This window comes from Schistocerca cancellata, chromosome 2 (assembly GCF_023864275.1).
Source record: "Schistocerca cancellata isolate TAMUIC-IGC-003103 chromosome 2, iqSchCanc2.1, whole genome shotgun sequence".
NCBI classification, from domain to species: Eukaryota; Metazoa; Arthropoda; class Insecta; order Orthoptera; family Acrididae; genus Schistocerca; species Schistocerca cancellata.
This window is the reverse complement of record NC_064627.1, coordinates 981287535-981299155: the sequence shown is the minus strand read 5'-3', so window position 1 is coordinate 981299155 and position 11621 is coordinate 981287535.

The window sequence follows — 11621 nt, the reverse complement described above, 5'->3', positions numbered from 1 at the left end:
TATACTTTTCATTCCTCCCATAGTGAGGAAATGTTCTAATGTTTAGAACATGCTATGAAACATGAATACACGGTGCACATTAACAAAAAAAGGGACACGATATTCTTCTTCTACAGTTCCTGAGTGAAGTGGTACACATGTATGTGAAGTACTATAAAAATTCAGAGAAAATACCAAACTTGTTCCAAACAATTAAAAGTGTATACATTGAGATCTATAGTACGAATGCGTGCTGAAATGTAAGGCCTCCGAATTTTTTATGTGAACACTTGTGGCTTTTTAAATAAAACAAAAATTATTAACAGGATGTTTTGAACATTGGTGTGATCAGCAACCGTAATTAATTACAACGTCAAACATTCCCAGCCAACCGGCTGCAAATAGAATTTAAAATTCTTTAACTAGTTTTCAACGCCAACTAATGGCGCTTTCTTCAGAAGAAACTGTTACCTTATCTAAAAATATCACAGGAAGGTACATTAATAGCAGGTAGGCATGAAAACAAACACTTAATTTTTACAAATTAAATTGCATAAAAATACTCACATGTAGTTAAAAGAAAATTTGAGCGACATCGCTCTAGTCAAAACATTAAAGTCAGAATTAAAACATTTTCCATCTGAATACATAACAGTTACAGTCAAAATTTTAAATCAATATATAAATATGCCACTAAGGACACTACAGTGGTATAAGATACGAGTGAATAACAGAGACTGCGCGAGCGGGCCGTAGCAAATGACGACGTGAACATGATACAGCTCGCGACATGTAGTTGCAGAATTTACAAAGGTTTAACAACATCTATACGAAATTAATATAATAGTGATTGACAAATTAACAGGTTGTAAATCATAAAAACAAGGGAGCGGGAAACAGTATTTAAGGACCTAACAGGGAAGCGGATAACCAACATCAGCTATCAGACATGTTTAAGTAATTAAGCCATTGAAAAAAATTTTATTGCGCGACTGCAGTTGTTCATTTAATATGAGGCCGTCATTCAGAGAAGGATGTTTGAAGATCTGTAACTCTTCTAAAATGTTTAGTCTAAGACCTTTCCTTTCACAGTGCAAAATTCCAATGTCATGAATTTCCATAGGGTTGTGGCCTGTGATCAACAGGTGGTCGGCAAACGTTGAGTTACTTATGTTAGAACCATTTTTCCCTAAAAGAAGCCCCTTGTATCTAGCAGAGAAGGCACGACCTGTTTTGCCTATGTAATAGGCCTTACATGTATTTTATAGACTCCTGAGTTCTGAAGGGGAGACCGTTCTGATTTTAAATGACGTATAAGGTTTCTGTGCAAGCTGTTGTTAGTAGGAAAGGCTACGTTGCAGTTATATTTGTTCCTGAGTAATCGCTGAATCCTCTAAGATGCGGGCTCTATATACGGAAGGGAAAAATATTTTTTCTTTTCGTCAATTTCATTAATAAAAGTAGTGTTAAAAGTAGTAATTCTGGCTTTGGTCTTATTTCTGAAGATTTTATCTACTGTAGTCGGTTTATATTCGTTATTAACTGTAATGGTTTTTAGCAGATTTATCTCAGTTGCAAAATTTTCGGCGAACTATGCTGTGGAAACAGCTCTGTGGGTGGCTGAGTGAAAAAAGGAGTTTATGGGATTCAGGATGCGTTGAAGAGGCTGGTACAATCTGGTACGTCCATGTTCCTTTGAGAAAAATTGTTAAATAATATTCTATCGTCAGTTATCGTTAATGCTAAATCCAAGTAGTTTAACTGTTCATTTTCGCCCTCACATGTGAACGTAATTTTTTCGTGCAGTTTATTGAAGATTTTAAACAGATGGTCAGTACCAGATTGGCCTTTTTAAATAATCAAAATGTCACCAGCGTATGGGCAATAAAATGAAGTACCTAATGTCGTGAGTACAGGTACATTCGTATACAAATTCTTAATATCAGACGAAACAATCGTGGTATTTTGATCACATTCCAAATTTTTGATTTTATGCACTATGTCCTGGCTATTCAAAACCTGTACTCATGACTTTAGATATTGCGAAAAAGATTTACCGTTTTTTTAAAAAAGGAATTACTGACGAGCAAATTACCGATGTCATGAATTTACTACATATCGCGTTGAAATATAATTATTTCGAATTTAATGGATAGTTATACCAACAACATCACGGACTCGCTATGGGCAATCCGTTAGCAAGTGTCTTAGCCGATATCTTCATAAATTCCTTTGAAGAAAATATCTTTAAAAATTTTGCAACTTCAACATTAGGTATCTTATTTTACGCCGATAAGTTGACGACATTTTGAAGAGGAAAGGTAAAGTCGGTAGCTTGTAAAAAAGCACATCCTCTGTACAAAAAAATCTGTAATGTCAGCATATATGTTGCTGCAAAACCAGAGCATTTCTCATTTCACCAGCCATCGATGCCCTTAAAAATTATATTCTTTCACCAAAAATGTCTGTACTTATTGGAATAACACAGTAGATAATGAAGTTTCATATTGCAACGATATGGTAAAACACTTTCCTCTTTGCATGCTACGATTTAACAAAATCTCATTTCGATTTCTGAAACAGTTTCTGAAATATAAGGAATGTTGTGGATATTTCACTTTGGCTTTATCGCTGGCGCGGCGCGATCCCAAACGAGTGTGCCACATCAGATCAGTTCTCTCGAGATTGGTGACAGATACCTCTACCCAAGTCTAAAGAAAAATTCAATATGTGAGCTAAATTTCATACGCAACAACATATTATGTAGTATTCATCAAACGCTGAATCATAGCAACCCCTGTTTTTCATAGCACACTTTTCCGAATTTCCCCCAGTGTCCTACTTTAGCGTAAATATCACAGCAAATATGACCGTTAACGAAAACATCGCTGACCGGCCGAAAGGTGGAAATATTTATAGGCCTCCCCTTTTAGAATAAACGAATGAACTTGCCCAGCGCTTTGGACGAAAACTGGTCACTAGGCATCGGTTACCGTATCCTGAGCGAACTATAACTCCACATCGAAACTGGCGGCACGGCATACCTTGAGAGCCGTGGTTGAGACGGAAGCCGTTTAGTAAGAGAGTACTGGCCGAACCGTCGCAGCATCTTCCTACATGGGAGGCACGATTTTGGACGGCATATTGAGCTGTATGAGTGTACTGCCACAGATTGTTTCCCTAAACTTTTGACTCAAGTAGTTTAAAAAACTAATTCCCCGATGTAGTTGGTAGTGTGCTCATAGGACAGACAAGAGTTATTTCTGTGTCCGTACGTTTCTAGTCAGTGCTAGGGTGACTACTGATATTGCATGCACGCCGAGGATTTTTATAGAATTATGGCTGTTTCTGAGGATAGCTGTTGTTTATTCAGTACATTTGTGCTGTAGTACTCAGTGAATAGCGTATGTTATTGTACCTGTTGCTAGGTTATGTGAGCACATATAATTGAAATTAACCTTTGACGTATTTTCTGCTAGAGTGCTTGTGTCTCGATCTGGTTTTCTCTTGCAATGATAGTACTTGAAGCCTTGCTTCTTCTGATTAATGTTATTGTTATAAATCCATTCGGCCGGCCGGTGTGGCCGTGCGGTTAAAGGCGCTTCAGTCTGGAACCGCGTGACCGCTACGGTCGCAGGTTCGAATCCTGCCTGGGGCATGAATGTGTGTGATGTCCTTAGGTTAGTTAGGTTTAATTAGTTGTAAGTTCTAGGCGACTGATGACCTCAGAAGTTAAGTCGCATAGTGCTCAGAGCCAGAGCCAATCCATTCGGGGCCCAAAATCAAAATTACTTTGAGAACATGTGAAAGCGTTTGGTCATTTCGTTGTATTTTCAGACTAAATCGATATTGCTCGTATATGATAATTTCTTTCTTTCGCTACTGCCTTTATCCCGCATTGTGCGCAGGGTTAAGTACGGATTTGGCATGGTTAAGTTAAGGGGTGGCCGGATGCCCTTCCTGCCGCAACCCCATATCCCCCGGGAATGAATTAGTGTACCCCAGCTGTCTGCGACTAGTGTAAATCGTGAAATAGTGTAAATGTGTTTCAAATGTCTGCGAGTCGTGTAACTGAGGGGGCGACGTGGGGACCAGCCCGGTATTCACCTAGTAGGATGTGGAAAACCGCCTAAAAACCACATACAGGCTGGCAGTCGTCGTTAATCCGCCGGGTGGATTTGATCCGGGGGCCGGCGCGCCTACGCGAGTCCATGAAGCAGCGCATTAGCACTCTCGGCTATCCTGGCGGGTCTGCTCTTACGTGACAATGTTGTCGGTAAATTATAGCTGCCTTACTGGGCAGACTGTGTGTATGATTATTTAGAGCAAGAGTACAAGGGAGAGTCTCACATTTATAGTAAGTTGTGTGTGCAGTGCTCTAGCCTAGGTCCAATATTTTATTTTGGATCTGTTTTGCATTTTAATATGCTTTCTGGCTATTTGTACTTATTTGGTGAAAAATTATTATGCCAGTGGTTTTAACGTTATATGGAAATTCTTGGGGTCTTTTACAGGGTTTAAAATTTCCTTTGTTTATTGTAACCCTTTGGAATTTTGATCTGAATCACTGAATGTCGCAATTTTAAAAACAGAGCCACTTTTTAAATTTTTGGATATTCATTGTAAAATTCTTTTTGATAGTTCATCAAACACGTCACTCACAGCTCAGTCCAATCCTACCACTACCTGTACTGCACGCTGTACATTACTGAAAAAATGTGGTTCAAATGGCTCTGAGCACTATGCGACTTAACTTCTGAGGTCAGTAGTCGCCTAGAACTTACAACTAATTCGACGTAACTAACCTAAGGACATCACACACATCCATGCCCGAGGCAGGATTCGAACCTGCGACCGTGGCGGTCACGCGGTTCCAGACTGCAGCGCCTAGAACCTCACGGCCACACCGGCCGGCTGTACATTACTGAGGTCAACGTTTTATGGCTGCTGGCAAGTTACTGAAAATAGGTGTTCCTGAGTAATGTAGACTTTCCTGAGTCAAAGCAAGCGACTTCAGATCTCTATGTACATTGTTCTTGTTTTTAGCGTTGATTCCATTAACTTAGCTGTTGGTTTGAAAATGAGATACAACGCGTAGCTAAATTCTCTCCATCCCTTTGATCCATCTACTAATAACAGGGAGGTCAGAAGCAGTCTGAAGAGCTGTTCAAGGTGTTACAGGGTAGGATGAGCTGAGACAGAACTGATAAGAAAAAAATTCGATACGTTGCACCGTATCCAAGTTAATTAGCGTAGAAGTTAACCAATCAGGTCGTTACACTTGCGAATTTAAGGGCCCACCAGATACGATTAGTGTCAGTCGTTCTCAGCGGGCGGCCGCTGTGGCCGAGCGGTTCTAGGCGCTTCAGTGCGGAACTGCGCTGCTGCTACGGTTGCAGGTTCGAATCCTGCCTCGGGCATGGATGTGTGTGATGTCCTTAGGTTACTTAGATTTAAGTAGTTCCAAGTTCTAGGGGACTGATGACCTCAGATGTTAAGTCCCATAGTGCTCAGAGCCATTTGAACCATTTGAACGTTCTCCGCGTATTTTCATCACGTTACGCTGTCTCGGTAAGTGTCGGTTTCTAAATTACTATTAGCTATTTCAGTACATGTTGAAAGCTAGATGATATTGTAAGAAGCGTTTTTGTGTCGCCTTACGTACCTTAGTGAAATGCTGATCTTTTCTGGAATATTAAGTACCTATGCAAATCCGAAAATACGCTGAAGCGCCAAAGAAACGGTATAGGCATGCACGTCCAAATACATAGATATATAAATAGGAAGAACACAGCGCTGAGGTCGGCAACGCCTATGTAAAACAACAAGTGTCTGGCGCTGTTGTTAGCTCGGTTCTGGTGCTACAATGCCAGGTTATCAAGATTTAAGTCAGTTTGAACTTGGTGTTATAGCAGGCGCATGAGCAATGGGACACAGCATTTCAGAGGTAGCGATGAAGTGGGGATTTTCCCCTACGACAATTCCAATAATTTAGCGTGAATATCAGGAATCCGATAAAACATCAAATCTCCGACATTGCTGCGGCTGGAAATACATCATCCAAGAACGGGACCAACGATTAATGAAGAGAATCGTTCAAGGTGACAGAAAAAGCAACTCTTCCGAAAATTGCTGCAGATTTCAGTGCTGGGCCACCAATAAGTGTCAGCGTGCGAACTATTCAACGAAACATCATCGATATGGGCTTTGGGAAACGAAGGTCCACTCGTGTACGCTTGATGACTGCACGACACAAAGCCGTCCGTCTCGCCTGGGCCCGTCAACATTGACATTGGACTGCTGATGACTGGACTCACGTCACCTGGTCGGGTCTCGTTTCAAATTGTATCAAGCGTATGGACATGAACGGATATGGAGACAGTCTCATGAATCCATAGTCGCTGCATGTCACCAGGGGACTGTTGAAGCTGGTGGAGGGTCTATAATGGTGTAGTGGGTGTGCAGTTGCAGTTATATGGGACCCCTGATACAACTAGATACGACTCAGCAAGGTGACACGTACGTAAGCATCCTGTCTGATCACCTGCATCCATTCATGTCCATTGTGCATTCCGAAGGACTTGGGCAATTCCAGCAGGACAATGCGATACCCCACATGTTCAGAATTGCTACAGAGTGGCTCCAGGAACACTTCCGCTGGCCAAGAAACTCTCCAGACGTGAAAGTTATTGAGCATATCTGGGATGCCTTCCAACGTGCTGTTCAGAAGAGATCTCCAACTCCTAGTAATCTTACGGATTTATGGACAGCCCTGCAGGTTTTATGGTGTCATTTCTCCACAGCACTACTTCAGGCATTAGTCGAGCCCATGCCACGTCATGTTGCGGCACTTCTGCGTGTCCACGGAGGCCCTACTCGTTATTAGGCTGGCGTATTAGTTTCTTTGGCTCTTCACTGTAATTATCCCGTCCCAGAATCATGCAGTTTGGAGCACGATACTGCTCTTACAATATTTCATGTTCCTGTTCGAGGCAGTGATCGGCGACAGCTGGTTTGCTTATTTTCAGTCGTGTGTGTCCATGAAGCTCCTCACAGCTCTCCTCGAATGTTCTAATAGTCACCCTCATATAAAACATGTTACATTCACGATTTCCATACGTGTCTACCTGTCGTTCTGGATATTGACACAAAAATAAGATAAGCCTTTCTTGGCTTCCCTTTCTCTCAGTCTCAAACTCTTTCTCAGGCGTTCTCTGCACGCCTCCATAGCTGAGTGTGGTTGAATGCCATGAGAGGGGGCCCGAATTTGATTTCCCGCTAGTTGGAACATTGTTCGGAGACTGGGTGATGAGTTGTCTTCATTATCATTTCATCATTTTCGACACGAAAGTCGCCGAAATGGCCTCGAATATAGAGGCTTGGGTCGGGCTGACGGACTCTCCAAAAGGGAACTCCCAGCCAAATATGTCAATACTCATTTCATTTCTCAGGCAATCTCGATTTTTGACCGCATCTTCCACTAATTTTGATGATCTGAGGTCTCATTCCTTCGGAACAATATTCGTAGGTTTGTTGCAATTCTATGGCATAGAGCTTGTCTGAAAGTATTAGAGCTCAATGGACTACAGTATCTATCACCAAATGTTGTTGAGACAGAAGCTCATGGCTCGAGGCGTGGAGACGGATGGCAGTGAGTGCAGTTTTTTTTATATTTACTGTGATGTAGGATTTCGTCTACTCTTCCTGTTGCTAACAAATAGATTAAATGTAATTGTCCCTCTTTCTCTGGTTTCTATCGTGAATTTTATTTTAGGATGGACGGAGTTTAAATGTTAGAGGAACATTTTAGTCCGATGTGGCCACACCACAGCGGTGTCGCCACCGTATCTATACATAATGGTTTGTACTTGGTGGGTTGATATCAACTGTTCTTCTGCAGTGGTGGCTGTATCGTAAGTGTGAACTGAAGTAAGAGAACAGTTTCAAAATCGTTGCCAATAAAGTTGATACAGAACTTTGTGCCGTGGATTCCCAGATGGTGTAAACGTTTAGGCACATCGATTTTGTAACTTTGTCCGTTGTTCGTAAACGCTGCTAATACTGATTGCTTGTCTTTCCGAGTGCAATTAATGAAACTGCTTTAGACAGTATACGATGCCGCCATGATGAGCTCGTGTTTCATAGACCTCTTTGCTGAAGTTAGCTCTCCGATAAAATTACTTTGCCAAGTGCTGCTTTTAGCTAGACAACAAGATCTCGCCTCTTAAAGTTGGCGCTCGTAACTTTCTCTTGCCGCCATCCTACAACAATCTAAAAACTAAAACACAATTATGTTATTAGAGTAGAGTATTTGTCCGGCATTGTCGTAATAAAGGGCCGTATCATTATACAGGGTGGTCCATTGAACGTGACCGGGCCAAATATCTCACGAAATAAGCGTCAGACGAAAAAACTACAAAGAACGAAACTTGTCTAGCTTGAAGGGGGAAACCAGGTGGCGTTATGGCTGGCCCGCTAGATGGCGCTGTCAGAGGTTAAACGAATATCAACTGCGTTTTTTTTTTAAATAGGAACCCCCATTTCTAATTACATATTCGTGTAGTACGTAAAGAAATACGAATTTTTTAGTTGGATCATTTTTTTCGCTTTGTAATAGATGGCGCTGTCATAATCGCAAACATATGTCTCACAATTTTAGACGAACTAAACCAACAGTTGGTAACAGGTAGGTGTTTTAAATTAAAATACAGAACGTAGGTACGTTTGAACATTTTATTTCGGTTGTGCCAATGTGATACATGTACCTTTGTGAACTTATCTTTTCTGAGAACGCATGCTGTTACAGCGTGATTACGTGTAAATACCACATTAATGCAATAAATTCTCAAAATGATGTCCGTCAACCTCAATGCATTAGGCAATACGTGTAACGACATTCCTCTCAACAGCGATTAGTTCACCGTCCGTAATGTTCGCACATGCATTGACAATGCGCTGACGCATGTTGTCAGGCGTTGTCGGTGGATCACGATAGCAAATATCCTTCAACTTTCCCCACAGAAAGAAATCCGGAGACGTCAAATCCGGTGAACGTGCTTGCCATGGTATGGTGTTTCGGCGACCATTCCACCTGTCATGAAATATGCTATTCAATACCGCTTCAACGGCACGCGAGGAATGTGCCGCAGATCCATCATGTTTGAAGTACATAGCCATTCTGTCATGCAGTGAAACATCTAGCAGTAAGATCGGTAGAACATTCAATGCTCGTGGGCGACAAAAATCACAGATCGTGTCCCAATCCACAAACAGTGCTTTGTCGGTTTACATAACTAACGCAGAGTATGCTCTACAAAAGACTAGAATAATACCAACTGCATAAAATCCGGAGACTGTGAAGGATTGATATTTTCATACACCACTAATCCCGTGTTTCACAGCGCTTTTCTATACAAATTTGCAACGTGTATCACACCAAGAAAAACCTGTTCATTACGATTTTTATGAAAGTACCAGTATCATGGAAGATATTAGTTTTTTCTAATTTATAAATAAAAGGTTTTTAAATGTTTTTTGCCGTAACCATATTATTCACAAATTTATCTGTTGAGTGCTCTGTCACTGTGAGTTCCTAGAGGGAATTAATTCTCTTGCGTAGGCTATTTTGTTCTTTAAATCACCACTTTATTTCATGATTTAGTTATTAGGTATTTTTGACCCCCACTCACTTGCTCATTATCAAGCAACTTCACAGTAAAAGATTGTAAGCATACTGTGCAGTCCCAACATATCGACTGCACACAGACCAGAGCAGCACCGCGGAACGGCATCAAGTAGGCGCCGACACGCTCACCAATGGAAAGAACGGGCAGCGCGACTCCTCGATTAAGATAGAGTTCAGCGCCCACTTTCAACGCTAACTTAATCAGCAGCCCATCGCTGGTATATCCAGTTTGGTCACAGTCTTAGAGAGCATCGATACTCGGTAATAGGAAGCGACTCTTAATCCGCTTTCTGCGAGCAGCAATACTATGCCAAAGTAATTGCATGTAGGAGACGCAGGAAGCCACTTCATGACAAGAAATGAGTTATATTTCTTTCCTTTTTACAAATACTTCGAAAGTTTAATGTACAGATCGTTTTCGATTCCTACCGACGTCCATCGCAAGGTCTCTGGTCCTTTCTTTTGCGTCGGTGCTGACTTCCACAGTAGCCGACACAACCACATATGGTATGATACACAGAAGCACGAAAGAAGTGATACAAGCATGCGTATTCAAATACAGAGATATGTAAACAGGCAGAAAAAGACGCTGCCGTCGGCAACGCCTATATGAGACGACAATGATCTGTCACAGTTGTCGGATCGATTACTGGTGTTACAATGGCTGGTTATCAATAATTTAAGTGAGTTTCAACGTGGTGCTATACTCGGTACGCGAGCGATGGGACACAGCATTTCAGAAGTAGCTACGAAGTGGGGATTTTCTCGTATGGCCGTTTCACGAGAGTACCGTGAATATCAGGAAACCGGTATAGCATCAAATCTCCGACATCGCTGAGGCCCCTAAAGATCCTGGAAGAACGGGACCAGCGATGACTGAAGAGAGTCGTTCAACGTGACGGAAGTGCAATCATTCCGCAAATCGCTGCATACTTCAATGCTGGGCCATCAACAAGTGTCAGCGTGCGAAACATCATTGATTGGGCTTTCGGAGCCGAAGGCCCACTCATATACCCTTGCTGAATGCACGACACAAAGTCTTACGCCTCGCTTGGGTCCGTTAACATCGACTCTGGACTTTTGATGAATGGAAACGTGTTGCCTAGTCGGACGAGTCTCCTTTCAGATTTTCGAGCGGATGGACGTGTACAGGTACGGAGACAACCTCATGAATCCATAGACCCTGCACGTCAGCAGGGACTGTTCAAACTGGTGGAGGCTCTGTAATGGTTTGGGGAGTGTGCAGTCTGAGTGATATGGGACTACTGAGACTTCTAGATACGACTCTGATAGGTGACACGTACGTAACCATCCTGTCTGATCACCTGTATCCATTCGTGTACATTGTGCATTCAGACGGACGTGGGCGATTCCAGCAGGACAGTGCGACACCAGCATGCCAAAATAGCTACAGTGTGACTCCATGAACACTCTTCTGAGTTTAAACAGTTCTGCTGGCCGTCGAACTCCCCAGACACGGGCCTCGCGTGGTAGCCGCGCCGTCTAGGGACTTTGCCACGGTTTTCGCAGCTCCCCCTTTCGTAGGTTCGAGTCTTCCTTCAACCATGGGTACGTGAGCAGTCCTTAGCGTATGTTGGTTTAAATTAGACTGAGTAGTGTGTAAGCCTAGGGACCGATGACCTCGGAAGTTTGGTCCTGTAGGAACTTACCACAAATTTCCTGATTCCCCCCCCCCCCTCCCCCACTGGCATGAACATTAATGAGTGTATCTGGGATGATTTGCAACGTGCTGTTCAGAATATATATCCACCCTCCCCCCTTTTTCTACGTATCCTTACTGACTTGTGGACAGCCCTGCATGATTCATGGTGTCACTTACCTCCAGAATTAGTTTAGACATTAGTCGAGTCCATGCCATGTCTTGTTGCGCAATTCTGCGTGGTCGCGGGCGCCCTGCACGATATTAGGCAGGTGTACCAGTTTCTTTGGCTCTTCA